Genomic DNA, 20,121 nt, shown 5'->3' with positions numbered 1-20,121 from the left:
CAAGAGGTCAAATCTACAAAATTCTGATTTAATTAACATGATTGTTTAGTTGTTATTGTTGCTGTTGTTGTTTACCACAATTTTGGCTTGCTTTTGAATAAAGCTTTTTCCTACTAGCCTATATAAATATTTAAATAATACGCCCTTCTCTTAAACCCATTCTCACCTCTCCCTTTTTTATTTTTCCACTTAACTATTTCTTAACTGCACATGGAGATCCTGAGCATTACTCATGCATCCATTTAGCCACTAATTCATTCTTAATGTCCTCTTCATTTTTCTCTCCCTCATCTTTATACACAGATTACGGGTATGTTTAGGAAGTACAGGGATAAAAGCGTATTTGAACTATGAAGGTGATTCTCTTTTCATTTGTAGTTATAGCCCCTTATAGATATTCAACCACACAATGCCAAAGTAAATCTCAATTCCATGAATTAATGACCTTTTAGAGGTGTCATATTTCCAAAGCATAGCCTATTTGATCTATTGAAAGGATTTTGTTTTAATATTAGTTCTGTAGTGAAGAATATCTGTCTTGTTAATTGCCGCTGTATAGTTATAACACCAGTACTTGGCTTTTTATAGTTCAACTACCTGCTCAGATTTTATGTAAATATCATCAAATTCCCTTGGTGTGTCCGCATTAAGACAAAAAAATCTACTTGTCCTGCAGACAAAAGGGAAAAGAAAATTGTATACCCATCTCTTCCATAGTGTGGAGGGATGATATTATTTCTATTCTGATTGTAAATTTCAAATTTTGCTTATCTTAACTTTATCACCACTTAATTAATTTGAAATTTTACTTCAAACATCAGTAACTCAAGTGGACCTCATCCAAACATTACTGAATCAACTAGTTGATACACTCTTAGTGCCCCCTTCTAGAAAGGAAACATATCTTCAGCAAACTGGCAAAATGTTAGTTTCTTACCTACAGAGAATTTTAAATAAGAAATTGTATTTTGTTTTTGTACAGAATAATATAATGCAAAACCATGTTGAAATTTTCAGTTCTATTATTATTGACATGGCTATCAGTCATTGTCCATAGTCTTACAGATAAATTTGATTAGAATTTTTCTACAATGAGTAAAAATAAAGCCTTTATAGAAAATATTATGGCCAATATACAGATGCCAAGTTAATTTTAACACTTCACATTTGAAATAAGAATACTGCTAAAAATTTTTTAGCCTCAAATTACTTATCTAATAACACTTACATCTGGAAGTAATAATAGATTTCATGTGTAATGAGAGGTGCAAAAGGAGAAATGTCACTTATAATTTCTTTAGTTACAAAGGCAGCTGCTCTACATTGTGAAACATTTAGTATGATTAAATTATTTTATATTTAATTAAAATGTCCAGATGCATATATCCCTTTAAGACAATGATACTGATATTGCATGTCAGTCAAATAATAACCAGTATCATATTTTAAGTGCTAACAGTTATATTAACATTTATACAGAGAATGAATGTGACAAAAGAATAACACTATTTAATAAAGGAGTTGAAAAAATCATTACTTGTTAAAATAAAACAAGAATCAAAATGTTATAATTTGAGCTCTTTGTCTCGCTTCTATGCCTCAGTTTACCTCAATTAATCATTCTGAGGCTCTCCCTCCATCATCTGAGATACAGATTAAGCGCTTTAACTGGTCCATAACAGCCCATAGAATGCTTAGCATAATATACATAAAAGTAGCTGTATTTTGGATCTGATTTTTGCACAAACTGTAATAGCTATTATCCTGATTTAATCTGCTATATAATAATTTTCTATAATTCACAAATGTATTCGAATTGATAAAGACTTAATAGGTAACTCATAATGAAACTTCCATGAAACAGCAAATTCTCAATAAGTGATGTTTGTATTTTACAATTATATTCTTTGTATCTTCCTTACTTCACCTATCTCATTCCATATATTCCTAAAAACAAAATAGAAGAAAAATAAGAAAATAAGAAAAATAAGAAACTTTGTTTTAGTAGTCTATGTTGGGTAGGAATTTCATATTTGGCAAAACGCTGATATTGTTTACTTTGCAACTCGGGCCTTTGTGGTCATTTGTTCTGTATGTACCCATATCCACGTCTATTTTAGACCATGGGGCTCCATATGTATATTAAAAGTCATCTTATCATGCTCATACATGCTTTTCTTTTTTTTTTTTTTCTTTCTTTCTTTTTTTGAGACAGAGTCTGGTTCTTTCTCCCAGGCTGGAGGGCAGTGGCGTGATCTCGGCTTGCTGCAACCCTCCGCCTCCCGGGTTCAAGCGATTCTCCTGCCTCAGCCTCCTGAGTAGTTGGGATTACAGGTGTGTGCCACCATGCCTGGTTAATTTTTGTATTTTTAGTAGAGACAGGGTTTCACCATGTTGGTCAGGCTGGTCTCGAACTCCTGACCTCATGATCTGCCCTCCTCGGCCTCCCAAAGTGCTAGGATTACAGGTGTGAGCCACAGCTCCCAGCCTCATACATGATTTTCATACACGATTTTCATACACGCTCATATAAAAGTCAAAAATGAGCATGTGTCCAATGTTTTGCTGGTTACTTCTCTCTTTTTTGACTTGATAGAGCTTCTCAAAGGCTTTACCCAGGCCCTTTCAGCAACACGCAGCCCCATATACGAGACTTCTTTTAGTAACTTAGCTCAGAAAAATAATCTATCAAATAAAACTTGATCAAGATCTAAACTATTTGACTTTATTGGCCTTGTGTTATTCTTTAAGATCGATTTTTAACATCTAATAATTTTGTGGATGAGAACAGAATATTTAAGAGGTAAATTTTCTTTGAGCAGCATAAAATAAACATTCTATCCTAAGTGTAAATTAGTCATGCAGTAATTTTTTTTCTTCTGACTCTAGTGTCTTTGAAAAATTAGACTGGAAAACACATGTTCATGTTAGCTTGAAAGTAGGTGATGAAGCATGTCAGAAACCTATCATTTGCATCACCTGAAGAATATGCCTTAGAGCAAATGTGGTTAGAACAAGGGAGTACAGAGTAAGTTTTTTACGGGGAATTTATTCCAGTTTCTTGAAAAAAAAAAGACAATTTTGGGTACATAGTAAAGGATGATTGTTTGACATCTGTTTTGTTTTGAGATTGTCTATCATTTTTCTTTAGTAAATAATGTTTTTCCATAGATCATAAGGTGTTGGGCTCAAGATCTTTCTTAAGCTTCCGTAAATAAGAACTAATAATGCAACCAGTAAGAGGACGTTATGGCAGCAAAGACACAATTTATAATGACAACTCAAAATATTAAATTCCTACAATAAAGTTGGCCAAAAATTTCCAAAATTTATACAAAAAAAATCCAACTCACTGAAAAATATGAAAGAAGCTTTGAACAGATAGAAAAGCATGCCATTTCATAGGTTAAAAATATTTAATATTATAAAGATGCTAATTTTCCTTAAAATAAGCTCCACATTAAACTAAATTCCAATAAAAATAACAGAAGAATGTTACTGGAACCATATAAGAAGATTATGAAATTTCTTATATACAAATTAATCAAGCAAAAGCAGCTATTTTAAAAACTGAAAAAGAAAGATACTGAATAATGTTAGCATTACCAGATATAAAGACATATAAGGAAAACCAAATGATTTTCAAGACAAACATCTCAATAAAACAGATAAAAAATAAAGTGCTGAAATTAACACAAACACATCTAAAAATATGATTAGTAATGCTGCATTATTTTATCAGAGAAGCGGGAATATGAATTATAAAACTAATGATTCTTTCTTTGACTCTATTTTCTTGCCAAACAGATTTCTTAAAAAGGCAAATGGCTGGGTGCAGTGGCTCACACCTGTCATCTCAGCACTTTGGGAGGCCAAAGCGGGTGGATCACTTGAGGTCAGGAGTTCGAGACCAGCCTGGCCAACATGGTGAAACCCCATCTCTACTAAAAATACAAAAATTAGTGGAGCGTGCTGGCATGTGCCTGTAATCTCAGCTACTTGGGAGGCTGAGGCAGGAGAATTGCTTGAACCTGGGAGGTGGAGGTTGCAGTGAGCCAAGATTGCACCATTTCACTCCAGCCAAAGTGCAGAAGCCAGACTCAGTTTAAAAAAAAAAAAAGGCAACTATCTGTCAAAAGTTATAAAACTATAAAACTAATCAAATTTCAATTAAATTACTTTATTGAAATAAACTTCACTGCCAAGATGTGGACACAAAAGTTACTCTAACCCTAACCTAACTCATATTATACCCAGTAAACTAAGAGTCATCAAATTATTTATCCTTTTAAAAAAAAAGGAGGTTGAGAGATGAAAAGAGAATTAACACTTACCAATAGTCTAATAATCTTTTGGTCTTCAAATTTTATGAGATAGATATGTTAGTCCCATTTTAGAGAATAAAGTAGCTTTCCAAAGATCGTATCTTTGACACATAGTGGAGTTACTATTGGGAATTAGTTATCTAATTCAAGCTTGTTCTTAAGTAATAATACAAACTCTAATAATATAAAAGTTAATTAAAATTTTAGTTTAAAGGTTTACATACTAAGAGTCACACTCATGATGTAGAATAACAGATGTCTACAAGCTTAATTTTTCTAATGAAAAAACAAAGACACAAAGGCTTATAGAATAAGGTACATAGTAAATATGTGAGACATTTTTCTGAGCTTAGCAGAAGCCAGTCACAATTATTCTTGCTAATCAGTTAGTATAGCTTACAGTTTTCAAATTCTTCGAAGTTTGTAAGTGAAAATGTGTTAAACAGAAAAGAAAAATCCGGAGTTTTGATCCTTGAATAAGAAGGCAAATTGATAAAACAAGGAAAGGAATGTCCAGGAAAAAACCCACAGGTTGCATAGACTACTGCTGCCATTATCAGAGGAGAACATCCAGGAAGGCCTCAGTTGGAAGGAAGAGACTCAGGTTAAATGAGGCATATGTGTTAATTTAATAAAATTGAAACATTTAGTATCACATTAACTACTAATTGATAAGAGTCCAGGCTTTGTGAAAAAAAAAAAAGAAGAAGAAAGGAAAAGAGTACTGATTTGGCTAGTTTGAAGAAATCATTTAATCCCCACAGTCTGTAATTTACTCATCTGTAAAATTAATGGATTAGACATTAATCTAATGACCTAAGTACCCTTCCAAAGCTGAAATTATACTCATTTTTTCTTTACATATTTTACTTTTTATATCCCATTTTTTATTTTTAAGTAATCTGACAAATGTTTATTCTTTCTGATTTTTCTTATGTAATATGTATCTTAAAAAGTATATTTCAGTTTAAAATTTTAAAAGCCTGATGTGATAACCACAAACCAGCTGCTCAGGTTTTGAGCCTTCACCACTGCCTGGAACATTGAACAATGCTAGTCACGAGAGGGAAGGAAAAGGGAGCAGAGTAATAAAAATTATTTTTAATGAATATAAGGATTAAATGACAGAATCATTAACTTGTTTGCCCAGTACTTGGAGGGCATTGAATAAATATGGTTTCCTTCTCCACACACAGCTCCATCTTCCTACAATATCACCTTCATTAGTGCTAATTATTGCACCATTGCACTCCAGCCTGGACAACAAGAGTGAAACTCTCTCTCAAAAAAAAAAAAAAAAAAAAAAAAGAACATAACCAAAAGAATAGAGCAGAAAATAAAGTTATTCAAAACCCAAAGATTTCTTAGAGGGACAAGGGTAAGCTGTAGGGATAACTAGAAAGAAGGGAAGTGACATCTGCCATTACTATTTACTATCCTGGAAGGGCAGTGAAAGAGGAAACTGAATCAATTATAAGTTGAAATGTTATTGGAGCTTACTTTTGAATAACTTATGAGTTGAGATGTTATCGGGACTGACTTCTGAATAACTAAAAAGATTGAAAAGTTGAGGAATGGGATCAGAGATATTAACAATACCAGCTACTCAGCAGGAAGGATATTTGACAGAGCAGAGTTGGGAATATTTATTGGAAAAACAAAATCCGTCCATGTTTACACTTCAGTGAGTTCATACACATACATATTTGCAAACAAATTATATACAAAAGTGTGTACTTTCTTGCCTTTATGTCTTTGTATATTCATTTCCTGTTACCTAGCAGACTCCTTCCATCTACTCCTGAATTTTCCAGTCATCTTTAAAACTCAACACAAATTCCATGTTATCCTGTGAAGTCTTTCCCATTTTAGGCACAGGTCTCTTATTTTTCTCTCACGGATTTTTCAGACATATTAATTACTTGTTTACACTTCTCTCCCTAAAATAGTCAGCTTTCTGACAGAGATGCTTCATTCATTATTGCAGCCCTTCTACAGAACCCGGCATATAGAAGGCATGTATGTAATAAAAGGCTGTTGAATCAATTAGTTAATTTAATACAGTTTAAGAAGGTGGTTTTTAAAAATACTTTACAACAATATTTAACAATAGCAGTATTGGTCATTTGTGTTCTAAATGCCTACTTTTGGCTGGGCTTGGTGGCTCATGCCTGTAATCCCAGCACTTTGGGAGGCCGAGGCAGCAGATCATTTGAGGCCAGAAGTTTAGTAAAGACATGGTGAAACCCTGCCTTTACTAAAAATACAAAAATTAATCAGATGTGGTGGCGCATGCCTGTAATCCCAGCTATTCAGGAGGCTGAGACAGGAGAATTGCTTGAACCCAGGAGGCAGAGGTTGCAGTGAGCTGAGATTGTGCCACTGCACTCCAGCCTGGGTGACAGAGTGAGACTCCATCTCAAAAAAAAGAAAAAAAAAAGAAGAAAAACAAAACAAAACAAAACAAAAGCCTACTTTTAAGGGAACTTTTATTTGTTTTGGTTCTGAAATTGAGTTTGTGATTTGACAGATTCCGTCAAATTTCCTTATTAGTTTATTGCTGCATCCTTGATCAAGTGGCTTCCTCTCTCAGTATCTCATCTGTTTTTTCCATCTCTAAAATTGAAGTAGTAAAAATTAATTTTTATGAATATTAGGAGGATTAAGTGATAGAATCACTAATTTGTTTGCACAGTACTTGGAGGGCACTGAATAAATATTTCCTGCTTCACACACCACTCCAGCTTCTTAAAACATTATCACATTCATTATTTTATAGACATCCTCAAATGTGATGCACATAAATGAGAAAACAATGAAAAATATCTAGTACTATACTTGGCATACAGTAAGTTCTTAATATCCAGAATTTTTTTTCCTTCTTGCTGATTAGTATAGCACTTTCTTTTATTTTGCAGTAATGGCCAATAGTGAGAAAATAAGGGCTAAGGAGGGCTGGAGAGTAGATAATGAGAATAAAATAAATGAAAATTGTAAAAAAAATAGCCCACCAGTTGCCACTCAACTGTTATAAAACATATGTAACCATTCTTCTGGGTGCTCTGCGTACACCTGTTTTTTAAATCCACAAGACAAGCAGATGAAGTCAATCAAATCTGGACTCAAATTGTTGCTCTACAACTTGAAAACTGTAATTGAGGGAAAGTTACTTAGTGACTTTATATCTCTATTTCTCACCAATAAAATGATAATCCACAAAATGTCAGGGTTGTTTTAAGGATTAGGTCCTCACTGTATAAAGTGCCTACAATCTAGCATGACCTCAGTGCACAGGGGTTATTGCAGTTATTTAACTCACACACTATCACACATGGGGTCAGTGGTGACATTAACATCTACTGTCCATGCACATTGGGCTTTACTTGCCACCCCTGTTCCTCCAAGATTCCTAACACTTAGCTAATTAAACATTAACCAATTACTATGGCATACTTTGCAGGTATAATTAAGGTTATGGACCTTAAGATAAGGAAATTTTCCTGGATTACCCTGGTGTGCCCTATATCATCAATTGAGCCCTTTAAAGCTGAGGAAAATTTCCAGGAAGAATCAGGAGAGAGATGCCACAGAAGAGGAAAGCAGAATAAAGATAATGAAGAAGGGGAGGTAGAAGCATAAAAAGACTCAAATTTCCATTGCTGGTGTTAAAGATGGAGGAAGGAGGCCACAAACCAGGGAATGCAGGCAGCCTCTGGAAGCTGAGAATCCCCAGCCAACAGCCAATGAGTACATTGAGACCTCAGTCCTGTAACTCCATGGAATTACACTACCAATAATCCAAGAGAACTTGAAAGGAGATTCATCCCTAGGGCCTCCAGAAAAGAATGCACCTTGCCAACACCTTGAATTTGTCCTTGAAACCCAGATCAGAGAAACAGCTGAGCTACACTGCACCTGGACTTCTGAGCTACAGAGCTGTGAAATGACAAATGGGAATTGTATGAAACTGTTAATTGTAGCAGCAATGTTTAATAGCAGTTATAGCAAATGAATATACTCAATATGGAGAAGATTCAAATGATTTTTGAGAACAGGAAGCATTTGAATCCACTAAAAATGCAGGAGTAATGTTTGTCTAATTCTTAATATACCTGTTTTCCATGTATAGTTAATGTTTTCAAAATGATGTGCAAATCACCCTCTTGATGATAATAATAACAATAAGGTCAAAAAATGTAATCATATGGTATCCTTTCTTCATTTTCACCAGAGCATACTAATAGAGCAAAAGAAATATCTCTAAATAGTTCCATTGTTACATTTAATTTTTAATATGATTTGATATCCCAGCAGAAAAATCTTATAACATCCCAGGGTTTTCAAGAAACAGAAGGGAATTTTTACAGCTATATTTGATGGACATATTCAGTCACATTATTAGGAAGCAGACTTTGGTATCTGCAAACAACAGGCACAGAAATTCTTATGTGTACTGAACAGGAAAAATTAACACAAATGTTCCTGACAGCTGAGACTGAGCTATTAAAAACTGTGGGAATGCTCTCAGCAGAGATGCTACCAAAATAGAAAGCAATCTTTAATTGAAGAATGACAATTTGTAAGAAGTCTCTCTGTTTCCCAGCCCCCCTCCAGTGGCCTGATTTTTATTTTGTATTGTAGATAGCAATTATTTTATCTCTGATCTTCCTAAGTATTTATTTTAAATAAATATTCTGCAGGATTTGTTGATAGTTTGCTGCCTTTTTGTTTGGAAAAAAATTTCATTGATGTTCTTATTCATCAAGCTACAAAAAAGACCTTTTAAATTATAACTGCTAAATTCTCAAAAAGCTCAAGTCAGGAAACTAAAGGTACCAAGTCTCTGACTTAAACTGACATTCCTGGAGGCAGTTCAGATATGAAAGTGGAAATATGCCTAGCTCTCATTCATTCATCAATCCAACAAATGATTATTGAGCAACTACTGTTTTTTTTTGGAACTGTGTTAGGTACTGGGAACACAAGTGGGAACATAGGTGACACAGTTCTTTCACCCTACGGGGGAAGATATGTGATGAGACAAGCGTAATGAGAGCTACAGAGATGTACATGAAGTCAAGACAGAAGCCATGGGGAATTCAGGTTGAGTCTACAACTAAAGAAGGAATCAAAATAATGGTTAATTCCAGAGAGCTGGATAAAGAGGTAAAAACCTGGGGGAAAGCAAAGACCCTAACAGTAGGTGGTGCAAGAAGCTTAGCAAGGAGTTTCCTGGTGAGAGTCCCAGAGGTTCTAGAATTTCTGCTCAAGAACATGGTATAAAGTGCTTTAGACCTCTCATCTGCGTGAAGAGGGAGATATTACTGGCATAAGAATGTGTAAATAAATACCAATAAGCCTGAAAGAGATCATTGCAAATGGCTAAGTGAAGTGAAATTATTCCCAAATCAATTCAACTTCTCTTTTCAGGAGTAATACTGGGTCACATCAGAAAATACACTTTTCTGATCTCCCCATGCCCAATGTGGCCATTGAAAATAGGCAGTGAAAAATTTTTTGTCCCCCAAATACTTCCTCTCCTTCAGAAAGCCAGTGTTCAGTATCCCTAATCATAAATAAAATGCTCCAAAAAGGAGTGTTCTAAGCCATGTTTAGCTTACACTAGCAGGGTTTAGTTGACAGTAATTTGAGAATATAGCCTAAGTTCAGGAAAACAAAAGCTGAGGCAATGAGATGTTAGGTTAGGAGGAAGAAAGAAACTGGATGTCTGGATGAAAACATTCTTTTTTTTTTTTTTTTTTTTTTTTTGAGAGAGAGTTTCACTCTTGTCACCTAGGCTGCAATGGCACAATCTCGGCTCACTGCAACCTCAGCCTCTCAGGTTCAAGAGATACTCCTGCCTCAGCCTTCCAAGTAGCTGGAACTACAGGTGCATGCCACCACGCCTGGCTAATTTTTTTGTATTTTTAGTAGAGATGGGGTTTCACCATGTTGGCCAAGCTGCTCTCGAACTCCTGACCTCACATGATCCACCTGCCTCGGCCTTCCAAAGTGTTGGGATTACAGGCCTGAGCTACTGCGCCCAGCCAGATGAAAACGTTCTTAGTCTCCTTCCCAATGCTTCCTAGGCTGACCATAGCATCAGTGAAGGACAGAATTTGTGAGAGTCATGTTCACTAGTAATAAAGCAAAGAACTACCTGCATCAGAAACCATCCATCACCTCCCCTCATGGGAGTACAGTAAAGCAGGTGTAACTACCATCCAACACATCTAATTGCAGCATTTCTGAGTCCACCAAAGAAGGAGACTTTGTGGTGGACTGAGCCTGCAGAAGAAAGTGGTGGGGATTCTTTGCAACTATTTTTAGACTTAAAGCAAATTTCCGGTAGCTAAAGGATGACAATCTAAATGTAATTCAGAAGGTCTCCAAGATTACCCTGGATTTGACTAGGAGGAATTGACTAGGAGGAATTACAGAACTCAGAAAGCCATTATATTCACCAACAGTTTATTACAGTGAAAAGATACAGGTTAAAATCAACAAAGGGAAGAGTTGCCAAGAGCAGGGTCCATGAGAGACCAAGTGTGGTGCTTGATGGTGCTTCCACTTGTCCTTTCCTGGTAAAGTCATGCTGAACAAGAATTCTGGACAGAAGTATAGGTAAAATTAAGCATTAATCGGGCTGCACTTGAACCCACTTCCTTGTAACCAAAAGTCACTAGATAACATTTGCATCCCTACTGTTCCAATCGATAGGATTTCTGATGTTAGAATCATAAGGCTTTTGTTTAAGAATTGCTTAAGATGTTTTTCAGATCCTGAATTCCAACAAAACAGCTGAGGCCAACCAGTTTGAAGACCCCCACAGAGGAACAGAATCAACATAGGAATACAGTTTATTCTGTTCTCTGACCTATCACTTCACCCTGTACTCTTCACATGTCAGCCCACTCCAAAACCCTTAAAACCTCTAGTCCCAAACTCTACAGGGAGATGGATTTGAGATTTCCTCCCATCCTCTCATTCAGCAGTCCTACAATTAAACCACTTTATCTGATGCAACCCTGTGTCTCAGTGTACTGACTTGCTGAGTATTGATAAATGGACTTATTATGGTTACAACACAGATAGCAATGGTTTTTCTTAACAGTACTGTGTGACAGCACGCATGGAGTATTGCCAAACAGGGAAACTCACCCAAATCTTGGTGTTCAGAGGTTTATTATGGCTTGGCCACATAAACATCGCTAACCACCTGCCTGGCTGACCTATCCCCAGCTCCTCAAGTATCAAGTTAATACTGCATGGCCCAAGTTCTCCACCATAAGTCATCGAGTATCTGGAATGGCCCAAGACTCCCTGGTAAACAGACACTTTTATCAAGCAGGACATTCCAAGGGCTTAAAGGTTATCTCCCAGAAGCTAGTTAAAGGCCGAATGATTCTCTGGGCAAGGTTAATTTTTTACTGCACACTGAGCAAGTGAACTCCCTGCATTCACTAACTCTGTAATCATTATCTTTAATTTTAATAAGCTTAAGCTTGTTTATAGCATTAAGCAGCTTAATGAGTCTTAAAGCTTTAAGTATTTTTAAAGGATATTCTGTTACTTTTAATCTCAATTAAAATGTAATTAACACATTTTATTCCAAATGTAAAATTATCACATGGCTTTCCAAAGAATTTCACAAATTCATAGGACTGAGATCTGTTCATAAACCACATAAGCTTTATTCTGGAAAGATCTTGGTAGGCCCAGTCTTTGGTCACATTTTCTAAGTGGCCAGTGCCTTCAAATTATTTATGATAAACCAGTAGACCAAAGGAAAAGCTGGAAAGGGAAACTGAAGGCTCTGTTGAATGCCTTGTTAAAGGGAAGCTACTACAGAGTGAACCATACACATGTCTTCCAAAATCATAATGTTGACGGTCAAGCAGAACATGGAAACAGCAGTTTCAGCTCAACTTTACATGTATCAAAATCAAGAGAGAGTGTTTGCCTTATAAGTTAGTCTCAGAGGAAAAAACAGAGCTATAAACATTAGCAGGCTTAGTACATATCTATATTATTAAGCTCTTCAAGAAACTGAAAAAATGACTAGTGACTGTATTTTTAAACCAAATCAAAGGGAGCCCTCAAGTTTAGGACAAACTGTTGCTTAAATGCCTGTCTTCTCAGCCACCGCCCCCATACATATGCTGAACACATTATACCATCAACAGAGAATTTTAAAATATAAAAAGCTACATTGATTTTGTATAATGAACATCAAGAAGTCCAAATTAAAAATGGAACTTCCCTAAAAAAAGGGCATGTCATTTTAAAGACATTTCGTTTTTTTAAAAAAAGACAAGAGCAGTACATATAATTTCCCAAAAATGGAAAATATGAAAAAAGTGAAAGTATTATAGCCTGGATATTAAAAATCAGCAATTCTAATATATACTAGGACTTCCGAACAAACTACGAGTCAATTTTAAGTTTCCAAAAGATGATTATGATTTGGGTAATAACTGAAATCATAATTGCTTATGTTTTCAAAAAATAAGTCCCTTTAACATTTTTTATGAAAGACTATTATGACCAGATCAAACTAACTCTCTTGCTTACCAAAATGTGGTGATTTGTAGATAGGAAGAAGTAACAGAACTGATATATCTTGCCTCAGTCAATTTTTTTTTTTTTTTACTATTGCCCATATAACTGTTCAATAACAATTTGGGAAATAGGGTTTAGCTCATAAAACTGATGCACTGGGATACAGTGGTGGGGAGAATTAATCCAGAAGTGGTTTTCTATAGTTGATTGCTGACTTGAAATGGGGATTTTGAGTTGATCCTACTGGAGTGTTTCCATCTTCATTTGGAAAAAGGAACACTTGCTATGGTAACTGTGCCCTTGTGGCATACACTGTCAGTGGCCTGATCAATATCACATCCCCACATCTTCTCAGTTTCTTTTGGGATGGAACTATGCCCACTTTACAACTTCCCTTGTAACTAGTGGCAACCATTTAACCCAGTTCTCCTGGCCAAACAGATGTAAAGGGAGGTCTGAAAAGCTTCCCAGAATATCTTTTGCACTCTTGGTAAAATGAATAATGTGCCTGGTATCACCACTCTTTACCAATTCTTCCTGCTTTGAACACTAAAATGATTCCTGGAGTTGCTGCAGCCATCTTGAGAATATGATATGATAGGAATGAAAATGAAAACAGAGATGATAAAACAGGATATGATAAAGCTGATGTCTTGTATGGTTTGTGTTAGTGAGGCTATTTATCAGTTGAATATGCTGCTGTAACCCACAACCTCAAAACCCCAGTGGCCAATGAAGGCTGTGTTCCTTTAGACTGTCATGTGATATATCACCAGTCACCATGGCAGAGGGAAGGGAGCTTGGCAGAAACACTAACTCTTCAAGGCTTCTGCCCAGAAATGCCACACATGCTCACATTCCATTGGCCAAAGCAACTATAGCTACACCTAACTTTAAGTAAGAAAGAAGCATAAATCTATCTTATAGAATTGTACTATTCTATCATTTTTCCAAGAAGGAAGGAAATCAAAACACTGATTAACAGCTTTGATGAACAGTTCAACTTTTTCTTTTATGAGAGAAAAATAAACTACTATCTGTTTAGCCACTTAGAGCTGAATTTTCTACCACTTCTAACCAAAATTGTTCTTAGCCAACAAAGTAGAATTATTCTAAAAATGCATATGTAAAATTACATAGAGAAATAGGATTATAGTTCTACTCAGAAATATTCTGAATTCTTTTTAATTTTATAATTTGTCTTCCAAATGCTCCCTCCTTAAGGATAATGGATTCATTGCAAGATTCACAAATTGATTTATTTTGACCCTAGGTTGGAAATCAAAACAGAAATCAAAGGAGCTTGGACTGTAGCTCTGTGCCTTAACAAAAATACCCTGCAAATCAACTCTCCTGGAAATATCAGCAACCAATAATTAATTTAATCACTACAGTTGGAAAAGGCTATTACTGTGTCATTCTCTTTCAAGACATATTTTGGTTACTAAGAATAATACTACCAGTTTAGAGAGTATAAAATGTGTCCAAAATTGTCCTAAGCATTTCATATACAATTAGGTTACTTAAACCTCACAAGGATCCTATGGAGTATACACTGTTATTCACACAAAATACATGAAGAAATTGAGGTTTATTAAGATTAAGTGACTTACTCAAGGTCACTGAGCTAATGAATAGTACATTCATGATTGAATCGCAAATCTAACTATACAGCTCAAACACCTGCGAGGCTGTCCTATTTCTACATTCTGAAAAGATTTTCAAAGTCACCAATGCCTTTTTAGAGCATTGGATCTTCCTTGTACTGTCTCAAGTTCATATTTTAATTCACCCTTTAAATTCTTGTTTCCTTACTCAAATTTATGTACTCTTAAACCTATACTCTACTACTTCTCTTGTACTTACTGAAATAAAATTAACTTCACAGTGAAAAACATCTAAGCTATTCAGTGGAAGAGGAGGAAACGACCTGAAAGCAGAGTAAGTCACAAGTCGAACATAAGCAAACAACACAGTCATCTTAAGACTTAGATGTAGAGGACTAGAAAATATTTGGGCAATGAATAATAGTTCAGAAAAACCACTACTCTGTATGCTGTGTAGTCTTCATATTCTACTATCACTTATTGAAACACCCTTGTAAATCTGCATTCATTCATCCATCTTATAAAATTTATTATCAATCATGTATTTAGTAATTGTAATATGTGAGGTGCACTGTCTACAAAAATATGAAGACATGGTGCCCTCTCTCAAGAAGAGTTACATCCTGTAAGGAAAACACATTCAAACGGTGATATGTAATATAAAGGCAGCATCTTCAGTGGCACAGGGTGGGAAAGGTTCAAGTCCCAGGGAAATCCTTATAGTAGCCAGAGGCATTTTTATGAAACGCAAATCATATCATATTTCTTCTCTTCTTAAATCCCTTCAATGATATTTCAATGAAATTTTACTAAAATCCAAACTTTTTACCTTGACTTAAAGGAATCTACAAATTCTAGTCCTATCTATATTTCTTCTTCTCTTCACTCTCTCTTCTATTCACTAGACTTTAACCATATAGCCTTCTCCCTCCCTTTAGAACACACAAAACTGATTTGCAGCTCTAGATTTTTTGCACTTTTAGTATCTTCACCTGCAGCATACTGTCCCCAGATTCTTGCATAGGTTTTTCACTTTCATCCTTTAAACTGCAGGTCAAATATAATTTCCAGGGAGAGGATTTCACTCAGCCCTTCCTCTACTCTACCTATCTTTTTGCCTTGCTTTATTATCTTTATCACCCTTACCACTAACTGAAATCATCACATTCATATATTTACATGTTTGTTATTTGCCTCCTCCAAGTCAAATACAACTTGCATGAGGCCTGGAAACTTCTCTGCATCCCCAATGTCTAAAAGGTTACCTGATACATAATCTCGCTCGACAAACTTTTAATGAATAAATTAATTAATAAGCAAGTTAGTAGCCTCTATACGTTTGGTCTGGGCGTAGAAAAAGAATGATGAAATATCAGATTGGACAGCAATTCAGGTCACATAATGTAAGAAGCATTTTTATGCCACATGATTTTGACAATTCTTGGGTACTACTTCAAATCCTAATAGCCCCATCTCTAACTCTAGCCACTACTGTGGAAATCATTTCCACGCATACTTTGGGCAGGAGCATTCTTACAGGATGTTGCCTTTCCATGTCCCATACTTCTTACTTCCTGTCCAGGACATTCTCTGATAATATGCTAGAGCCATCTGTAGGATCACATGTGGCAATTATGCGTGTACAAGCCAGATGGGTAGGGCCATTGAAACCCACAGAGCTCCCCTTCACCAGGAAGGAAAAGGAACTGAAGATCAAATACTTCCCTTTTTAGTCTCCAGCAGGGAGCTCTTCAATACATTTGAGAATCTGAGAACCTAAGATTCCTCAAAAGGTTCCTGCTCCCTGGATCACTTCCCAAATAAACCATGTGCATGAAGATCTTGGTCTTAAGCTCTGCTTTCCTAAGACAGCATGCCTAAAATAGCATGCCTAGGAGTCTAAATTTTCTTCCTGTAAACAATTAGAAGTCTTTGAAGACTTTTGAGCAGGAAAGTAACAATCATTTTTGCAAGAAAAGTCATTTTGATGATAGTGTGAAGGATGAATTACAGAAGTCAAGGCTGATGTTTTGATGACTAATCAGAAGATAAATTCAGTAAACTAGGTAACAATACGTGCTGAAACTCCAGTGATGAAAGTGGATATGGAAAAAAAGAGAAAATAAAGATTGTGAAATAAATGGGAAAAAAAATTGTGTAAGGACTGTGAAGTAGAGGAGGTAAGCATTAGTAATCACACGACCTATAGGTTGTTTGCTTCTGTCAGTATGCTGTACCATATTGAGTATACTACTCCTCAAAGAGTAGTGACATGATGAAATCCAATCTGCTTTACAAGAAATTTCATAAAATTAGCACACATTTTTCTGGCATGCTTTAAACATAGATCTTACGAAGATGAACCGAGACCTCTAGGAAATTCTTTCAGGCGTGGGACTCAATAATAAGATAGTGCTTTTAGCAATTTCTATTTTCCCTGTTAAGTAATTTTTTAGTTTACTTTTTTAGTGTCATATATTATATAAAAATGTATTTTCTAAGTTTATTTCACTTGTGGAGAAACTGGAGAGTAATAGAGTGCCATGTTTTAAAAACACAACACTATACATGTGGCTGACATGTGAAAGTCAGGGTTACAAGCTCAAAGTGCCTGACTTTCAAATACAGCCCAATCAGTAAAGACATGATAAATGTACAGAGGAAGCCCATTATAATGGTGGTTTGAGTCACTGGGCAAGAGAAGAAGAAAGATGACAAAAGAACACGGGCTCACAAGTAACTATTGCTCATTAATTCTGACTGAGATCAATAAGTGATGTTCCTTGCATTCACCCACAGCAAGTATGGGTACATTTGAGATAAATGAAAGCCTCTTCTGCTTAATGTAACAGAAAAAATATATATTAAATGGAATTTTTAATGTGAATGAATGCTGACAATTTCTTGCTAATAATTTCACTTCATTTTGGCAGGAACAGCCAAATCTCAAAATAATATTGAAAAGTCTGACAAGAAAACTCAATTATAAAATATGGAAAAATTGAGAGAAATATTTAGTGCTGGACATAGCACTATGTTAGCTGACCTTTACATTCCTTGATTATATTGAATTAATAGCCTCTGTGCTAATGGTAATTACATAAAATGGCACAGTGAAAAGGCCATTGTGTTACATAAAATCTCCATGGAAATAGAAATCCACTAGTTTATCTTTCTTTAATGCTGTAAGGGCATTAATTTGTCACTGTAAACACATTTTCATTCAATTAACCCTGACTTTATTTTTGTGGATAAATCTCTATCCCATGACATTCATTTTTCTGTTACCAACACAAGTCCCTCAGCTCATTGCCAGACTCTTGATCTTTATGGAAGGACAACCACTCCTGACACACATACCACAACCAAACATGAGCCAACACGCTTATATCTGGACCAGAGGTGTGGAAACTATGGCTTTGGGCCAAATCTACTGTCTGTTCTTATAAAGTTTTATTGGAACAAAGCCATGCCCATTGTTTATGTATTGTCTATGGCTATTTTCACACTACAATGGCAGAGTTGAGTGGTTGTGACAGAGAGCATATGGCCCACAAAATTTAAATTATTTATCTTCTGGCCCTTTACAGAAAGTTTGAATACCCCTAATCTTCCCTAATCACTTGAAAATCAACATTGATCACCCTAACATGTAATCAGCAAAGTAGCTACCAAGATGGTAGCAGGATTATGACAATATACAAAATGCTGTTCTCTTTAATCCTAAAATTCTTTAAATTTTCCAATTTGAAAATGGGTAAGAGATACCTATTCTTAAGCAGTAGGCACTCAGAACCACCAAGGTCTAAAGCATCATTGTGGGAAAATGGCCATCTTTATTCCCCCAAATGTTTTTATTTTTCTTGTCATACTGTACCTACTTTTCTGCTCATCCTTCCACCAGCAATATCATTTAGGATAGGACATACTATGAGAAAAACAGCAATTTTGTCAGATTATGGATTTTTAAAACATATAACTACTCATGTTCAACCTGTCCAAAGAAAACACAGTTCCATAAAATCAACTGTACCCCCTCTACAGAGAAAATACAATTAAACTACTATGGAAATAACTGCAAGTAGCTAAAGAACAGTAAAAATCTTTGGAGAACAAATTTTAGGATCAACCTTTGCAAGAAATTTTACATCCCTGTAGAGTCTCCTAGGAAGAAACTAATCTTACTCACTACAGTCATAGCTAGAAGAAAGGACAGACCTCACTTCCTACAGCATGGGGGAAATCTATCTAATATCACAGTGAATTTAAATAGGGCTGGTGTAGAACTGGGAATATGTTTTAACCAATTCTCCAGGTTCTAATGGGAATGGCTATTGAACCACACTCTATAAAGCACAATGTTAATCATATCTCAGCCTTTTGGCTAAGATCAAGTGTAGTATCTCTTCTTATCAGTTTAAAACACAATGTTTATTTTCTCCACTGGTATTATACATTCATACAACCTATCTTGCAATACTCATTTTAAAATGCTAAAAGAATATACATTTATGGTAAAAGAATAAAATTCCATTTTAAAAGCTTTCATAAACTAAATAATTTTTTGTAAAGATAAGACATTTTAATGACTAAGAAATCTTAAAACCTTAGTAGGCTCTAAGATTGCAAATCTCTTCTGTCATTTTGCCATTTGTCTATTAACTTCTTCCCTTTTTGAAAGAAATGTTTTATTTGAATGGAATTAAATTCATAAATTTCTTTGCCTTATGAATTATGCTTTGAAAATTTAAGATTTTTATTAGAGAGGAGACTTTTTCATGAATGGTTATTGTTTTACCTGTCATAGTGAGGTTTAATTTAAATAGAGATCACATCGTACTCAGTAGGAATTAAGTTTTATTATTTTTTCCATAGAGTTGGACAGCCTTATTTTGTTTTTTACAATACATCTATTTCCCATTGACTTAGGGGTCATTCTTGGGTATGTTTGTATATCTCCACAAATTACCTTTATACAGAGGTCTGTCTCTGTTGTTCTCTAATCTTTTGCATTGATCTGTTCTGTTCTTGCACTAATCCACACTACTTTTATTACTGTCTTTGTAATATTTTTATTTATATATTTTTATTTATTTGTATGTAATATATAATTTGTTAAGAATGTATATTTATGTAATACTAAGTAATCCATCCAAGATCATGAAATGTCTTTCTATATGTTCACTTTCATCATAAAGATCCTATGTTTTTGGTTAAGTCCAAAATATTTTTTGGATTTCTATTGATTTTATAAATTACAAAAACAGATAAAGGAGATAGAAAAAGGAAAAATAAAGACTCACTTATGAACCTAGGTGCATCATAAAATTATAGCTAACCATGAAAATATGGAAAAGGTGATGGGATATGAGTCGTCTGAATAGTCTATGTAATAGAGCAAATGTGATAGAATGTCACTCCTGTGAACAATTAGGACTGTTAAGAAGGTTTTGCAAGTTTATCAGTGCCAACGTGAAATAATTGAAAGGATAAGAATCCAGATTAAAAGAGTTTATTCAAGTGTAAAGCTAAGAATAGTCATTCAGGTAACAGACTTCAAAGGAATGGGATCAGTACTCCAAAGCTAAAAGTTAAGGTCCACTTATATAGGTAGAAAACAATGAAAT

At 35.1% G+C, this 20,121-nt stretch overlaps 1 pseudogene; it reads left to right on the top strand.

The window, feature by feature from the left end:
- Positions 1–18,858: 18,858 nt before the first annotated feature.
- Positions 18,859–18,964, top strand: LOC115935735 (uncharacterized; annotated as a pseudogene).
- Positions 18,965–20,121: the final 1,157 nt, after the last annotated feature.

This window comes from Gorilla gorilla, chromosome 7, assembly GCF_029281585.2.
Source record: "Gorilla gorilla gorilla isolate KB3781 chromosome 7, NHGRI_mGorGor1-v2.1_pri, whole genome shotgun sequence".
NCBI classification, from domain to species: domain Eukaryota; kingdom Metazoa; phylum Chordata; class Mammalia; order Primates; family Hominidae; genus Gorilla; species Gorilla gorilla.
Note: the sequence above shows the minus strand (reverse complement) of the source record. Positions and strands in the feature narration are given on the sequence as shown.